The following is an 18,046-nucleotide window of genomic DNA, read 5'->3' as shown; positions in this document are numbered from 1 at the left end:
CCCTTACAACAGTCCTATAGGGTAGGCTAACATTATCCCCATATCTCATGAGCAAGTTGCTGAAAATGGGTTGAATGGCCAAGATGCAATTTGGACCAAGGTCTTCCTGGAGTACAGATCACACCCTCAGCCACAACAGCACACTAACTCCCAACTCCTAACCCCATCTGAGCTCTGCTATGTGATACACATCACAGCATACATTGGCAGCCACCTGCTCCTGCATGGTAATTGATTTTTCCAAGGAAGGCGAATGGTGAATGTCAACACAGTACAAAGAGGAAGGGTAGCGAAACATCAAGGGGAGTGCAAGGCATCCAGCAAGCTATGTGACAGGATTTTCCAGACTCATCACACAGCTGATTGCTTGCAGGATGAGGACCTGCAGGGTAGCGCCAGCCTGGGCCTATTCAGCTGTGGAGGTGGTTAACTTCTTAATTAGAAAACACTGGAACCGCCTTTTATTTCCCCCACTGAGCAGATGAATTAAATTGCTTGTGAAGACACTTCATTTCTTGCTCTGATTATGGAGGGGCTGCACTGATGCCCTAACAGCCTCTCAGGGACAGCACTTGAGAAGCAGCAGTTAGGGGTGGTACTTTTCCCCATTTTTAAGTCTCTTTCTGCTAAAGCAAAACAATTCCCATCCATTTCCCCCCAGCACTGATTGCTAAATGACTTTTGGGCTTTCTTTTAAAGCTTGTCTACAAGGCAATGTTGTGTCGTGTTAACCAGAAGGATGAATTTAAAGTGTTTTTATTAAACCAATGTCAACTCCTGTTTGAGCAGTCTGCAGGGTGCTTTGAGGGCCTCTGGTGGGCTCACTTACTACCAGAGGCAGGGATTTAGTAGGAAATTAAAATGGTGGCTAGCGCTGGCCTAGAGATATATTGGACAGACTTCATTGGTGGGGCCTGCTGGGGTGCTGGAACATCTGCAGGTGCCCAAGGATGCTATGTTCTGATGCTGGCCCTGGCATTCTAGAACAGACTCCCACGAGAGGTGTAGGACTAAGCAGAGGTTGGATGGCCATCTGTCATGGATGCTTTGGCTGAGATTCCCGCATTGCAGAGGATTGGACTAGGTCCCTTCCAGCTCTAAGATTCTATGATTCTGCTCTAAGAATAAACTCATTGGGCGATACCCAGCTAAGTAATATTCAAAGCAGATCCATTGAAATACATTTGTTACTGAAGCCTGTTGATTTCAATGGGTCTCCTCTGAGCATGACTGACATTGGCTTCAATTGTAAATGCATACTTTTCCAGTTCCTGTTTCAATTCATTTTCTTCCAGTGTAAAAGGACTTTGATTTTGCAGTAAAATAAAGAGAGGAATGTTCATTAATTTAGCAGAGGCCTGCTGTATTATTAGCACAAGGGGACATCAGCCCCGTGCATTAAGATCAGCAGAGGAGGCCCTACTTGTGGTCCCTTCGCCAAATGGGATCCACGATCCACAGGACACGAGTGTGTTGCAGGGCCTTCTCTGTGGTGGCTCCTTGTTTATGGCATTAGTCATATTCCCAGGCTTCCAGGAGGGGTGAAGTTTAATGCTGATTGACAGAATTTGCTTTATTCATTCCCTGCTGCCGTGTAGTTTTAAAAAACTGATGTTTTATGTATGACACGATGTTCTATGTAGTTTAGCCTTCAAAATATTATTAAGTATGCTTTTCATGTTATATGCATTTGTGCCCTGGGACCATTTGCTGCTAAGCATGCTAAATAAATACTGTAAATGTGGCCCAATATCCTGTTGTCAACCAAGAATCTCCACAAGAAGAAGAAGAAGAAGAGTTTGGATTTGATATCCCGCTTTATCACTACCCGAAGGAGTCTCAAAGCGGCTAACATTCTCCTTTCCCTTCCTCCCCCACAACAAAGACTCTATGAGGTGAGTGGGGCTGAGAGACTTCAGAGAAGTGTAACTAGCCCAAGGTCACCCAGCAGCTGCATGTGGAGGAGCAGGGAATCAAACCCACTTCACCAGATTACGAGTCTACCGCTCTTAACCACTACACCACACAAGGCAATGACATTCCTTATACGGAATTCCTGAGCATGGTGAGCTACGGTGGCTGGGTGGAGAAGAGGGCTTCTGCACTTTTAAAAGCTGTGTAGAAGAGGGAATTTTGTAAGGTGTAGCTTAGGGATGAGGAGCCTCAGGTCCCGGAGGGAGGTCACATCCATCACCAAGCATGCTTTGCGCCCTCCTTGAGTTCTTTTTGCGTACCCTCCAATATATCTCCGATGAAAATAGGGATGTCCCGTTCCACAATAATTATACTACTTATACCCCACACATCTTACTGGGTTGCCCCATCCACTCTGGGCAGCTTCCAACATATATAAAAACATTAAACATTTAAAAAAAACCACCTTCCCTATACAGGATTGCCTTAAGACAGCTCAGGAGTTGAATAACTCCATACCCGCCATATTTTTTCCAGTGAAAATAGGGATGTCCTAAGGAAAAGCGGGACATCAGGAAGAGGTGGCAAGAATACACAGAGGAATTATACCAGAAAGATATGGATGGCTCGTACACCCTAGGTAGTGTGGTTGCTGACCTTGAGCCAGACATCCTGGAGAGTGAAGTTAAATGGGCCTTAGAAAGCACTGCAAATAACAAGGCCAGTGGAAGTGATGGTATTCCAACTGAACTACTTAAAATTTTAAAAGATGATGCTGTTAAGGTGCTACACTCAATATGCCAGCAAGTTTGGAAAACTCAGCAGTGGCCAGAGGATTGGAGAAGATCAGTCTACATCCCAATCCCAAAGAAGGGAAGTGCCAAAGAATGCTCCAACTACCGCACAGTTGCACTCATTTCACACGCTAACAAGGTTATGCTTAAAATTCTACAAGGAAGGCTCAAGCAGTATATGGACCGAGAACTCCCAGAAGTGCAAGCTGGATTTAGAAGAGGCAGAGGAACCAGAGACCAAATTGCAAACATGCGCTGGATTATGGAGAAAGCTAGAGAGTTCCAGAAAGACATCTACTTTTGCTTCATTGACTATGCAAAAGCCTTTGACTGTGTCGACCACAGCAAACTATGGCAAGTTCTTAAAGAAATGGGAGTGCCTGATCACCTCATCTGTCTCCTAAGAAATCTCTATGTGGGACAAGAAGCTACAGTTAGAACTGGATATGGAACAACTGATTGGTTCAAAATTGGGAAAGGAGTACGGCAAGGCTGTATATTGTCTCCCTGCTTATTTAACTTATATGCAGAATTCATCATGCGAAAGGCTGGGCTGGATGAATCCCAAGATGGAATTAAGATTGCCGGAAGAAATATCAACAACCTCAGATATGCAGATGACACAACCTTGATGGCAGAAAGTGAGGAGGAATTAAAGAACCTTTTAATGAGGGTGAAAGAGGAGAGCACAAAATATGGTCTGAAGCTCAACATCAAAAAAATGAAGATCATGGCCACTGGGCCTGTTAAGTTGTGGGCGAACATGTCAGATGACACAGCGATTCTTTAAACAGCTCTTCTTTATTCAGATGCCAGAACAGAACTAGCCTGAGGAGCTCAGTCAGCCTGCTTATATAGAGCTCCAGAACAATGCAACTGTTGCCATTTTCTAAAACTATCCAATCACTGAACGTCACTTTTTGATCCTTCATTTGCATACAAAACTATCCAATCACTGAACGTCACTTTTCGATCCTTCATTTGCATAACTATCTACAGTATCCCCCTGCTGGCCCAGGGTGAGAACTTCAGTACATAACAGGGCCCATCACCTCCCGGCAACTAGAAGGGGAAGAAATGGAGGCAGTGAGAGATTTTACTTTCTTGGGCTCCATGATCACTGCAGATGGTGACAGCAGTCACGAAATTAAAAGACGCCTGCTCCTTGGGAGAAAGGCGATGGCAAACCTAGACAGCATCTTAAAAAGCAGAGACATCACATTGCCAACAAAGGTCCATATAGTTAAAGCCATGGTTTTCCCAGTAGTGATGTATGGAAGTGAGAGCTGGACCATAAAGAAGGCTGATCGCCGAAGAATTGATGCTTTTGAATTATGGTGCTGGAGGAGACTCTTGAGAGTCTCATGGACTGCAAGAAGATCAAACGCATCCATTCTTAAGGAAATCAGCCCTGAGTGCTCACTGGAAGGACAGATCATGAAGCTGAGGCTCCAATACTTTGGCCACCTCATGAGAAGAGAGGACTCCCTGGAAAAGACCCTGATGTTGGGAAAGATGGAGGGCACAAGGAGAAGGGGACGACAGAGGACGAGATGGTTGGAAAGTGTTCTCGAAGCTACAAACATGAATCTGACCAAACTGCAGGAGGCAGTGGAAGACAGAAATGCCTGGCGTGCTCTGGTCCATGGGGTCACGAAGAGTTGGACACGACTAAACAACTAAACAACAACAACAACAAAGGAAAAGCGGGACATTCGAGGACGTCCCTGGAAAATAGGGACACTTGGAGGGTCTGAGAGTGGATGATAAAAGGGAGGGGTGTGTGAGTGTGTAGAAATCAGCCTACAGGTAAAATTCACATTTGTTGCTTTGCCCCTGGCCCCATCCACCAGTGGCAGGTGGCCCCCAGAATGTTATCCAAAGGGGAATGTGGCCCTCTGGCTGAAAACAAGCACACAACCATGATTTAAAGGTACAGAAGCCCTCTTCTTCTTTTCACTTGGCCACGCTAGGGTGAGCCCTGAGACAAACTAAGCTGAGGCTAAGAAAGCCAAGATGATTCAAGGCTGCTCAGTGGTTGAAGGGGAACCTAAGTGGGAGGAAGATGGGTTGCATTATAAAGTGTATTCTGTTTTACTGTACTTTAGGTAGTCCTGAGATTGCATGTGGAAATACAAACCTTATAAATAAGTAACTTTAGGGCTTTGGGGTTTGGTACAATCCACTGGAATGTAATGTAAAAGATAGTTTGTTGGTACTGCTTCAGGGCCAGCCATTTGAGATGAATTTATGACAAGATTTGCACCAGCATGAATAAGCATGTGCCCTTCCTGACATACTTTGTCCTCAAAGGTCATATTGCTTTGCAGACATTTGTGGGGAATGCTTTGCTGCCCCCCCCCCCGAGATAGAGCAGTATTAATAGCCCTAATTATCGCCATTTATGAATCCTCGGAATTGCTGCCATCTGTCACAGGCACTGGGGTTTTCCGAGCTATGCTGCTCGTCGACTCAATTTTCATACAAGCCACGTTCATGGAAATCACAAGGCTACCCTGGGACGGTCCGCTGCTGCCTGGTTTTGTGTGATAAAAACCATGCTCACCCCCAAAGTTATCCGGGATTTATTTAAGATATTTTATCTTGTGCAAAGAAAAGCTTCCCCGGAATGTTTCCCCTCCTCCAATCCAAACACACACCCAACTAAGCACACATTATCTGAGTTGTACATGATGGGAAATGAGATCAAATGCCACGAGGCTCCTCATTCTTTCCCCAGGCCACTGATTCTCAAGCGGGGACCACACAGTGTGCCCGATGGCCACAGATGCCTTTCACCCACCTAACAGGTGCCTCTAGCCTGCCTTTCGTATACCAGAAATCTAGGCTGGTGCATTTAAAGCTGATTAAAGGTCTCTGTTGCTCTAGCACAACAAATCCACTTTAAAAATCACACAGAGAGACTTTTTGTGGTTTGAAAAGTGATGGGGAAATGAATGGAAAAGAACGACTAGCTGGAATACATGCAAAGGACGGGTGCAGGATGAATGCTCCTGCAACTGCCTCATAAACAGATCAGAAGGAATGCTGAATGAAGACTGGAGACAGTCGGACCACCACGTAAGCTTTGGACAAGCAAATCAGGAAGAATGCTAAATAAACAGGTGATCCATCTGCAGGGGCACAATGCCTCTCCTGAGTGATTGTAGTCTGTTCCTCTTCATCCATAATAAGTCCACGAATGAAGCAAGGCAATGTCTCTGCAATCGGATCAATGAAGGCAAAGAATCATTAAAGCCTTATCCCTGGTGGTGTTTAGGCAGGCAGTGCAAACATTCCTCCTCTGCGTGGCTTTAAAGGTTTTGACTGCTCCTTTTGTGTTCATGTTCACAGTTTCCGTATCTGTTATTTGGTGGCATTTTCTTCCGTTTGTGCAATCCGTTTTCGGTTATTTATATAAAGTGGTATATAAATATACTTTTATATAAATATAGTAGGAAAGAGACCATGCTTGCACCACCTAAACCCAGACTCTGTTGTACCCAGGATGCAAGAAGAGGTTGAGAGTAGCTTTCCCATCAATGGTGTTACTGCAGCCCTGGTGATTGGCTCCTTTTCACGTCTTTTCTCTGATTCTTTTCTCCCCTTTGTCCCTATTTCTACCTTTACATCTTAGGAACTACGTCCCCAGTACTAGGCCCTCAGAGACAGCTATCTAGAGAAAGCCAATATCCCAGGAGCCTTGCCACATGGTCCCCATAGGTAGCTCATGCCGTCTGGCTGCAACAATGAATGTTATACACAAAGCATGGGAATCAAAGGTGAAAAGGGAAGACTCAGTCCTTTGTGTTGCATTCCGCATAACAAATCCTGTTAGTCCTTATGTATAATGCTGGAGGCATGAATCCATTTAAAAATCTATTTCATACTTTCCTTTATATGATCAAAAGAGCCAAAGGATAGACTTGATCCTATTTTTCAAGCAGCTTTCCCCAACAGCCCACAGGGGTCTCAGTATTTTAGTTGAGGAATTACAAATATACAGAGGAACCATGCTCATCCCGTGCTGAAATGCAATGGGTCCTAGATGGGGACAGCACTCAGGAGCAGGTACACAGTCTGGGAGTGCTTCTAGATCCAGCTTTGGTACTAGAAGACCAGGTAGCTTCAGTGGCTAGAAGCTGAGCCTGGTACAGCAGCTTTGAATGTTCCTGGAATAAGGGAGCTTGGTAGTTCAGGCATTGCTGACTTCAAAACTAGATTACTGCAACATACCTTACGTGGGGCTTCCCTTGCACTTGACCTGGAAACTGCAGTTAGTACAAAATTTTAATTTTATTAAAGAAATAGCAAATGATCTCTGCCTCAGCTCAGGATACAGGTTACAAGGTTCATTGGACACATCAATGGGATCTAGAATACCGGTCTTGAAAGACCTACATTGGCTCCCAGTATGTTTCCGGGCACAATTCAAAGTGTTAGTGCTGACCTTTGAAGCCCTAAATGGCCTTGGTCCAGTATACCTGAAGGAGCGTCTCCACCCCCATTGTTCTGCCCGGACACTGAGGTCCAGCGCCGAGGGACCTCTGGCGGTTCCCTTGATGTGAGAAGCCAAGTTACAGGGAACCAGGCAGAGGGCCTTCTCGGTAGTGGCACCCACCCTGTGGAACACCCTCCCACCAGATGTCAAAGAGAAAAACAACTACCAGACTTTTAGAAGACATCTGAAGGCAGCTCTGTTCAGGGAAGCTTTTAATGTTTGACGGACTATTGTATTTTAATATTTTCTTGGAAGCCGCCCAGAGTGGCTGGGGAAACCCAGCCAAATGAGTGGGGTATAAAATTATTATTATTATTATTATTATTATTATTATTATTAAGGTAAAAATGTCCTAACACTACACACACACACACACACACACACACACACACACACACTGCACTACTTTTAAAGAAGCAAGGTGGGGCCCATCATTTACAAGCAAGTAAGACTGAACTTACAATCATGCGCTCTTAGGGGGGGAGGGGTGCTGAGCCTGCTCACACCTGCACTGATAGTGATGCATCCTTAGGGCATCCAACTCTCCCTCTGACCTGTTTGGCTCCTCCTATTGAGTAACCAGTTCCTTGGCTACCATGGGAGGCGAGGTGGGGACTGACTCAATTACCTCCCCCTCCATTTCTGAGACATCTGATATCCATGGGTGGGGTCCTCATGCACATCCCTGACTGAGCTAACTCCACCCCTTACCTCGGGCTCCTCCTCTGACAGATCCTGTCATTCCTGCTTGGCACCATGGATCCCATGCCAGGATCAAGTTCGAGGTGTTACTATTAGTGTATAAAGCCCTTAACGGTTTGGGACCAGTTTATTGGCCCACCTGACCACTTCAACCAGCAGAACTAGCACCGTTACAGCTGCCACACAATACTCATCCCACACTTATGAATATTCTCTTTGGTAAGAGAGCTGCATTGCAAAATTTGGAGTAGCATGAATTCTGATTGATGGCTGCATTTCATTTTGCGAAAATTCTCAGTAGTGTGACTTTTGATTGATGGCTGCATTTCATTTTGTTTTGGGAAGTGCAAAATGATTGGTTTTGCCCACATGCAAACTGAAGCAATAGTTGAATTGTATGATCACCAGCTCCCAGTGGCAGCACCTCCTTCCCCTGACCGCCACCCAAGGGGCTTCTGAGGAACCATCTTGCCCTGAGGGAAGTGAAAAGAATCTTGCCCTGAGGGAAGTGAAAAGAATCAGATTAAACTTGAACTCGTGAAAACAAAGCAACAGGAGGAGAGGCACAGCAAAATGGAAGAAAGAAAAGAAGAGCAAGCAAGCAAATAAGGAGAACGGTGCAGTACATAGTATGTATAATTCTAGCCATCTGGGTAACAAAGCCAACCATTATAATACTGTTAGGGGTCACCCCAATCTCCAGGACTGGTACGAGATTCCCCTTGATGGCATATTTCCTGGTGATACCCTGATGCAGAAAAAGTTTGGCAGGCATTTTTACACTATTGAATCAAACAGCTGTCAGCTCATCTACATTCTCAAAGCACTGATCAAACGCTAGCACCCAGGAATCTAGAGGGGGTCAGGGCACCCACAACATGGGGGAGTCAGGGTACCCACAAAATCCATAGCAATATTTTTCCTCCTCTCTCCCAATTCCCTTTCCTTGAGTGTTGTGTTTCTTTAGATTAGATTTTTGTTAGCTGCTCCAATAGCCTTTTTTACATGAAGAGCAGGGTAAAAAAAATTGCTTTAAATAAATAATAATATTTATGAATAAAATGTCTTTTATGGGGGTTTTCAATCTTGGTGTTTGGGAGCCTGTTAATATGGAAGACCTTAATTCAGAGCTTTGTTTTCTCATGTTCAGTATTGCCTTGACTCTTCAAGCAAGAGAGTTTCTGAAATTAATGATGCCTTGCCCTGCTCCGTGTGCTACTGTGATGGCATTTACATGGGAAATTAGAGTAAGACTGTTGCAGATGACTGAGTGCCTTTTTCTGAGACAGAATTCAAGCCTCCCTGCTTTTGCTTGGCCTTAAATGGATGAGCCAATAAATATAACTAAATGCTCACTCTGGGAATGTGTTCTGTCTTCTTTGTCATCATTTATGGTTCGTCTCTGTAGGAAAAGATCATCTGCCTACCATATTTTATCACACCACTGCCTACCCAAAAGCTGGGATTTTCAGGAAGCCAAATGGCACACCAGACTGTGTGATGGTAAGATGCAAATGAAAACAAAGAGAAAACAAACAAAGCTGCTTATTGGCCAGGTGGGTGGGGAGGTTAATGGTGGTGATTGTTTTAGTATGGCAAGATCTAGCACCAACTGGTATAGTCAGCTCTACAAACCCTAGAGGCTGCTTTGCATGTCTGACAGAGTATGCTGCTATTAGCATATGGGAGTTAGATCCTGAGATGCTGGTGATGTGGAAGTCTTTGGAGCTAAAAGCAGAGAGTTTGCTAACTCTAGGTCGAATCATATTCCACTCCGTCAACCTGCATAGTGGCGCCAGATTCCAGGCTTCCCACAGTCATCTGGTTAGTCACTGTGAGAACAGGATTCTGGACCAGATACACCACTGGTCTGATCCGGCAGGATCATCTTATATTCCTATGTAATTCTTAGTACTTCCATCAGTTGTCTTGCCTGTGGCTCTGCCGGATGGTGTATGATAAGCGCATCCCCTCCCCCACTTTACTCTTAGTGCTCTGTCTCCTTGGGGTAATCATGGCCTCTAGCCCAAACCTAGCTCCTGGATCCCAATCTGGTGATTTGAAGTTATATGGGTTGTTGCAGAAAGAGTTTCTGTTGTACATAGACGGCCTCAAGATCAAAGGAAAGAGGACAGGCATTCAGGAAATGGAGGGACTCAGCTTCCCCTTCTGTGACTGAGCAGCTGTGTCAATGGCAAATATAATGCACTGCATCCCTAACCCTATCACATCCCTAACCATATGTGTACCTTTTGATTCCAACCACAGCTTCAACTTCTAAATCACATGCTACCCTGATTCAGATATTCCCAGTGACACGTAACTTTAATCTGACATTTGAAATAGTTTATGTACCCCCGAGGACAATCTTGGAAGCTACAGCTGATGCATAGGATCTCCCCAGACCACCAAACAGAATACTTGGGAATACTGCCTTGGCTTCTTATTTGTCTCTGAACCTTGTTCAAGGAAGTACTTGGGATCACCTCTAAAGCCTAAACAAAACTGGCTAAAGCCTAAACAAAACAAGCCCTGTTTAGGGGAGTTTTTAATGACTGATGTTTTAATGTGTTTTTGATCTTCTGTTGGAAGCCGCCCAGAGTGGCTGGGAAAACCCAGCCAGATGGGCGGGGTAGAAATAAATTATTATTGTTGTTATTGTTATTGTTATTATTAGTCCCCCATCTGCAGCCACGTATGGCATAAAAATATTTTCCAACCCCACTCTCAGAAAGGGTTTGCTTTCCTTTCTTCTTCATGTCTATAAATCAGTAGGTTTCACAGCTATTGCCTCTTTTATAGAATCCAGCAGCTGCTCCTCCCAGCAAAAAAAAGCTTTCATGTGCTGTTGGAGCCTATAAATCATTACACAGAAGCAAACCCCAGTGCATTCAAATGGGCTTGCTCCCATATAAGTGTGATTGGAGCTTGAACCTCCCTCATTTCTCCAAAAGCATTGGCCAAGGCTGCTCTTCCTGCTCCAACAATGATAGGCAGCCTGGCTTCATATCCCAGTTTTGCAACATTACCATAACAAAGCAAGAGTTAAAGAGCTGAGCTGAGCTGTTGTCTAGGATGAAGGAAACGCTTCAGAGAGGAGTTTTGGGGTCTAGATCTACCTTTGCTTCAGATAATTAAGTTACAAGGAAAGCCATGATATGTTATCTGGTACAATGTTAGTAAATGGTACCTGTTTATCTACTTGCACTTGACATGCTTTCGAACTGTCAGGTTTGCAGGAGCAGGGACCGAGCAATGGGAGCTCACCCCATCACGGGGATTCGAATTGCCGACCTTCCGATCAGCAAGCCCTATGCTCTGTGGTTTAGACCACAGCGCCACCCACGTCCCTTGAATAACAAACAGCTGTCTGCAAATATTCAACAGGATAACAATACAAATGAAGAGGAAAGGCAGATGACTAGATGTGTGTGTGTGCAGTAAAAAAAAGCATTGTTTAGGGCAGAAATGGTAAACTTGTGGCCCTCCAGATGTGGTTGGGCAATGGACAGGGTGTTGCGATTTGCAGCTCAAAAACATCTGGAGGGTCACAGTTTCCCTATTCTTGATCCAGTGTAATTGCTTGCATAGGGAAATGGTGGAAGCTAAATCACATATTATACCAGTCTACGTAACAACCTGGCAAAGAAATATATTAGTATATTAATATAATCTGTTCATGCCTGGGCATTTGTAAGCTACAGTGTTGGTGGTCTCTCAGAACAAGCTAGTGGGGTTTGTAGCTCTGTGATCATGAATTACAATTCCCATGATTCTTTGGGGGAAGTCGAGTGCACTGAATTGTGTGTTAAATGTGCTTTAACCACCCTTGCCTCCTTTTAGGAGTCTTCTGAAAACTGCATTGTTTAAATAGGCCTTCAAAATACAAACATCACTTTTTCACCAAGTGGGATATACTGATGTTCTTCTACAGTTTCCCTCATTCTTCCCCACTCCTAGTCCTGAGGTCCACTCATTTCCTGCTGCTCTCCAACGAACTCTCCTGAAGAGCCAGCCTGATAAAACTTCTATGTATGGTACCTAAAAACTCCATGAGAAACTGATGAGATGAGAAACTGATCTCAACATAACCTAGCTCAAACAAGTTTTAAAGGAGGTAAGATTTCTTTTTAATTAAATCCAAGAAGTTTGGGAATATGGTAAGGATGCTGCCTGGAGGTTTAAGGAAAAATATGCTTTCAATTATGGATGATATTTTAATGAGTATGCACTTTCATAATGAGATACTTATGCTGGGGGCAGAGGAAAATGCCTCTTTCATATGGTTCCTCCACAGGTTCAATAAAACAGCACAGACGTGTCAGTGTGCCTTCCTCACAGACACATCCTCCTATTTATTGTGATAGTGCAGCCATGGATTCACAAACACTTAGAATGAGATTCTAGAGTAAGAAGAGTGGGTACTCACCAGCAGGTTGGTCTCAGTGCCTGGAGCACAATTTGAATGGCCTGTAAGTAAGCATAATATATAAATAAAAATAAAGTCAGCTTCAGCTCCCAAGCAAGCAGACAAAAGCAGATATGTGCAATGACAAAAAAAGTTATTTGTGGAAACAAAACAAAACTAATCACTCATTTGAAGGCATACTTTCCATAGAAGTAATAACCTTGGTTTTACAGTGTCATGTATGTTCTAAAATGGTGTCGCTGTTGCATTCAGAAAAGGTCTTAGTTGGAAGGTGTGTGGGGAATGCCTATTTCTGTGATTCTGGTTAGGTGAAGGAATGCAAGAGAGGCGTAAGCCAGATGTGGGGGACTCTACTGTGCACTGTATTGGCCCTTCCCCGAAACAAGGAAGTTCCCCTCCCTGCCAGCCCTCAGCTGCTGCATGGCAGGTCAGTTTCTTAGTGTTTGGTTGGATGAGGAGGCTGACCTGGCTTGCCTAATTAATATGTGGGTCAGAGAGCAGGATGTTGTTGGCCTCTTCCAGTTATGCCCACTGCAGCAGAAAAACTTGCAGTTTGAGGAAGCTGAGTTGCTATAATCTACAGAAATGCTTTTGAATTATGGTGCTGGAGGAGACTCTTGAGAATCCCATGGACTGCAAGAAGATCAAACCTCTCCATTCTTAAGAAAATCAGCCCTGAGTGCCCATATTTTAAATACCATCTAGATGACAAACCCTCTGGTAACTAGAAAATACTAAGATGCCAATATACAATAAGGCAATTAATTTAGAGTGAAACTAGTTCTCTGATGAATCTGCTTATATGTGTCAAACCTTATCTAAATAATAAAATTATTAATTATCCCACTCATCTGGCTGAGTTTTCCCAGCCACTCTGGATGGCTTACAGCACATATACAAATCTTAACATTTGGACTTTTAAATAAGCCCCACATATATTGATGCCATCAAGTATGTGTGTTTAGAACACTGCTTTGGCGTGGAGACTCTAACAGACCCGCTGCAAAGCTTCAGTAATTGGACTCCACTAGTTTGATGTCCAGCTAGATATCTGTGACAGCTACACAAAATAACTACACCTGCTGCACACTCCATCAATATAAGTCCCAATGGGCTCTGCCTTGGCTGGAAAGTATGAGGTCAAATCTCCAGGGTGTGCAAATTGGCACACTGAATTTAGCAGAACTGCGCAGAGCTATTGTAGTGTGTGTGAAAGAAAGGCTGAAAAGATTTGGATGAAAATGCACAACAGATTAAGATTCAGGGTGTTTTTAGGGGGGCTGAAGGAAGAAGCAAAGCTGCTAACTCATGATTGTTTCCAGGTCAATCAAAGGCAACCTGATTCTTCAGCTGCAGGAAGCAATCTGGGTCAGATATAGAAAGAAATGAGGTAATGCAGTGAGGAAGGAGGGGGGGGAGAGATGTGCTGCTCAGGAGCTTTTGAATAGCTGGACCCAAGTTAATACAGGAACCCTGGAAGCATCCAGAGAATATCTTTGTTAATGAGCTAACTGAATTGGAAGTGACACAAAAATTGAGTAATGTGGAGACCATTTTTCTACATATTTGTTCCCTGACTTTTCTCCAAGGAGCTTGTGGTGGCTTATACACAGTTCTCTTATTGTATCCTCACTAGTTTAGTCTGAAAAATACTGCCTTTCCCATGGTCACCCAGTAAGCTTAGTTCCTTAGCAGGAATTCAAACCTGGGTGCCCTAGAGCTTTAAAATGGAGCTTAAAAAATGGCTGCAATCTTAAGCACATTGCCTTGAATGAAAGTCAGCTAAATCTAAATCAATGGGAATGTTCAGGTGGGACAAAGCTGATTTCCCCATCCCCTCAAAATGTGCTTGTCTTGTCAATGCCCACCCATGCCCCAGTTTTTGTGTCCAGTGCTGCCAGCACTTCCCACCATGAGCTGCAATGTGACCTAGGGCTGGTCAACAGCTGCCTTGGTTTCAGAAATATGCTTGATCAGCATGGCAGCCTCCAATGTACCCAGTCCACCAAAGAACAGCACGCTCAGCATATCCGTGGTGTGTGCGCGCGCTCTGACAATTTCCTTGGTCTGCTAGTCAGTGTGCTACATTATTTATTATTAATTTCAATGCATAAACCCCCCATCCACCTCAGTTCCTTCCAATCCATCACCTGAATATCTTAAGAAGTAGCACAAACATGACTGCAGCTGCTCAGGCAGTCCTCTGGAGATATAAAAAAGCATTGCTAAAACACAGAAACTGCCCCAGCCTATCCTCCGTCCGGCGGGAACAAACATGCTATACATTGCTGAGCCTTTACTAAACGGGGCAGCAAACTTTTAACTGCTTAATGAGCGCAATTAAATTAAATGCTATGCACATTTATGTGGTGATAGACCAGACTGAAGTCAGTGGAACTTATCTATTTCTTTATTGCATTTCTATTCTATCCTTTTCAACAAGCATCTCAAGGTGACATACATGATTCCACCCCTCCTTGCTGAATCCCCACAAGAACCCTGTGCGGTAGGTTAGGCTGAGACTCAAGTGAGCTTCATGACTGAGCAGGGATTTGAATCCTGGTCTTGTCTCCCATAACCATTGCACCACACTGGTTCTTTTGAGAAAATGTGTGGAGAGCCAGGCTGCAAAGCAGGGGGAGATAACCAGTGACCGCCCATCTGTTGTTAGGATGCAACTACCATCAAACCCAGCCAGGATGGCCAATGGTCAGGGGTGATGGAAGTTGTTGTCCAACAACATCTGGAGTGGTGCACACCATAATTTGTCCCATGATTCTTTAGATTGACAGGACTTTTGCTCTTGAGGACTATTGAAGGAGGTGTAGCTTCCCAGAAGGTTGTGCCTAGTTACCTCAGGGCTCCAACCTTCAACTTCTTTGCAAGACTGAGCAAAGACTTCTTCGTTATCTCTCTTTCACATTCATGTGCTGCTCTGTGCACACCAGTAGTCCCCATATGCAAGGAAGAACACAGGAACTGCTTACCAGGAAGTGGCAGAATTATGATGTGGCGTGGGCTTTCTCACACGTACAATGTTCCTGCAGCCATGTACCTTGGGCAAACCAACATGAGATTCTCCTTGTTTGTCAGGTTTGGGAATCTTGCAGATTGTGTGCATACCTGCAGCACAACTTGCCACAAATGGTGCACAGGGAAGGTGCATGTCTGAGATCCAGACAATTCCCTATGCAGAAATCACCTCAGAGGACAAATTCAAAGAGGGCTCAGCATGAGAAGAATCAGAAGCTGTGCAGCCCGAGAGGTCATCACGTCCTTTGATAAGTGGGTTCCCTCCTGGGTTCTCTTGGTCTTTTTGACTTGCCTCTCTTTATTCCTTCTTCGCCCACTCTTTACAGAGGATGCTAAAACTACTCTGAATAATTGAAGTGTTTCAGACCACTGGAGGTAATTTATGTGCTAATCACAGGGAGAAGATGGATCACCACGGCGGCTGCTGGAGGTTTAGGGAAGCAATTGAGGTAAGGAGTTTGTGCCTCTGCCTCTTCATCTTCATTGAATGGCCTCCCAGTTCCACCATAAGCCCAGATCGGTGGCAGCAGCAGGCCACACCTTGCCGTTAGGCTGATGGTTAATGGGCTTGGCAGAATCAGAACTAAAGCTCCTTGGGATCCAGGGATGAAAATGCAATTGAGGTATCATTAAGTCACATCCGGCTATGGAACCTCTTGCTGGCAAGGGTTTTATTTGAGCTGAAGTTACCTCCAGCTCAGAAATAAGAACTCTCAGCTTCTCTGCCTTTTTGTCTGTCGAGTGGAGTCGCATGGCTTTTGTCAGAATCTTATTTTTATTTGTATAAACCAGTCATTCAGCACTTTTGGATATCAAGCAAAGGAAGGGAGAAGTGAAGCCAACTAAAATAACTATCTCAGATGGCAATTGGAGAAATAGCAAGTGTAGTTACTGCCAGGGCCCATGAGGAAGGGCCAATGAGAGGGAGATTGGAGATGCACTAGTTAGCCCCGCCTTCTCAAGTGGATCCCAGTTGCTTACTATACCGTTTCCCACATGTTGGAGAAAAAAAGTCTCCAGCAGGTAACCTGCTGCAATGCACCATCAGGGTCCAAAATCATGCTGGGGAACCTACATTGATGTTATGTTTTTATTGGAAAAAAATGTATGCTCTTCTTTTTGAGGATCTTCCTCCACAAAGCAGCTTGCAATCCCTAATTTAAAAAAACAACAACTCCATCTGGCAATAAGATATAAAAGCATGGAATGCGGTCCAGCTAAAGAATAAACCAGCATAAAAGTGAAGAACAGATGCAGGATGTAATACAGAATACAGATCACAAAACAGCTTTTTAAAAAATAAAAACCAACAATAATTAAAAACTGTGGAAATAAAATAGGGTATTTCCATAAGAAAAAGGTTTTTCAAATGTACATCACAAACCCTACAGTGTTTGGGCTTGCTTCAGCTTTAAAGGGAGAGAATTCTAGAGAACTGGTCCCACAATGCAAAAAGTCACACATATATGACTACAGCACGCTATGTTTTGCAAACATTTGCTCTCCAGTGCATGCATGCTTCCATCTACCACAATTCACTGCATAATCGTCGCCATTGCTTAATAGTTGCATTCTCTTTTGTCACTCAAAAAATTGGATGATTAGCTTCCATTGCATAATAGTCGTGTGGCAACTTTTGAGACTCTGCCAGGCCTTGGGCCCCTTCCTTTCCTCCCCCAGCCACCTTTTTAAAAAGATAAACATCCAAGACTCCTTGCACCTCTCTGTCTCAGCCATGAGCTCCCAGGCTGCCTTGGGTGCTTCCTGGTGCTGCATGGGGGTCCAGGGCAGCTGCCTCTCTTAGAGTCAGGTGAGCTGGGAGTTGGCATGGTGGGGGGGGGGGGGCTCCTGGTGGCTCCTGAAGCAGTGAGAGCTCGAGTCTGGGCCTTCATTGGCTTGCCAGCCCTGAGCGGAGGTATCGTAGCTGGAGGAGGCAAGGTGGCTGCTGTTGCTGCTGCCGTCGCCTTGGACTTGTGCCCCAGGACATCCCAGCCAAGAAGGGGAAGCAGTGGGCAAGCGACCACCTCTGCTGCTGGTCCAAGACCCTTTCCTCTGCCTCCACCCCTGTAATTCACTGCATAATGCACACACCCTCCTTTTGTGAAAATGGCATAAAATCTGCAACCATTATGTGGCGAATTATGGTCTCTATCTATAATCTATCATCTATCTATCTATCTATCTATCTATCTATCTATCTATCTATCTAATCTATCTATCTATCTATCATCTATCTATCTATCTATCATCTATCTATCATCTATCTATCTATCTATCTATCTATCTATCTATCTATCTATCATCTATCTATATCTATCTATCTATATCTATCTATCTATCTATCTATCTATCATCTATCTATCTATCATCTATCTATCTATCATCTATCTATCTATCATCTATCTATCTATCATCTATCTATCTATCTCTATCATCATCTATCTATCTATTATATTTATGTCCCACCTTTTTCCAAGAAGCTCAGTGCTGTGTACATGGTTCCCACCCTCCTAATTTAAACCCCACAACAACCCTGTGAGGTAGATTAGGCTGAGAAGAAGTAACTGGTCCAACATCACCCACTAAGCTTCATGGCTGAGTGGGGATTTGAAACCTGGTCTCCCACATCCACGTATAATACTCTAACTACTGCACCACGGTGGACCAGCAGTG

The 18,046-nt window shown here is 44.3% G+C and overlaps 1 protein-coding gene across 3 annotated transcripts in view; it reads right to left on the bottom strand.

Annotated features, from left to right (window-relative positions):
- The window catches only part of SYT2 (synaptotagmin 2), a 149,499-nt gene that overhangs the window by 68,148 nt on the left and 63,305 nt on the right, over positions 1 to 18,046 (bottom strand). For 2 of the 3 annotated variants that reach the window (XM_079979663.1, XM_079979667.1), the window contains exon 2: positions 12,341 to 12,381. The exons of the other annotated variant lie outside the window; for it this stretch is intronic. The gene's annotated coding sequence lies outside the window, so the exon portion shown is untranslated. The remainder of the gene's footprint in view (positions 1 to 12,340; positions 12,382 to 18,046) is intronic. 3 annotated transcript variants of the gene reach the window in all.

Source organism: Podarcis cretensis (genome assembly GCF_951804945.1).
Source record: "Podarcis cretensis genome assembly, chromosome: 6".
NCBI classification, from domain to species: domain Eukaryota; kingdom Metazoa; phylum Chordata; class Lepidosauria; order Squamata; family Lacertidae; genus Podarcis; species Podarcis cretensis.
The sequence above is the reverse complement of the archived record's forward strand: the minus strand, read 5'-3'. Positions and strand labels throughout refer to the sequence as shown.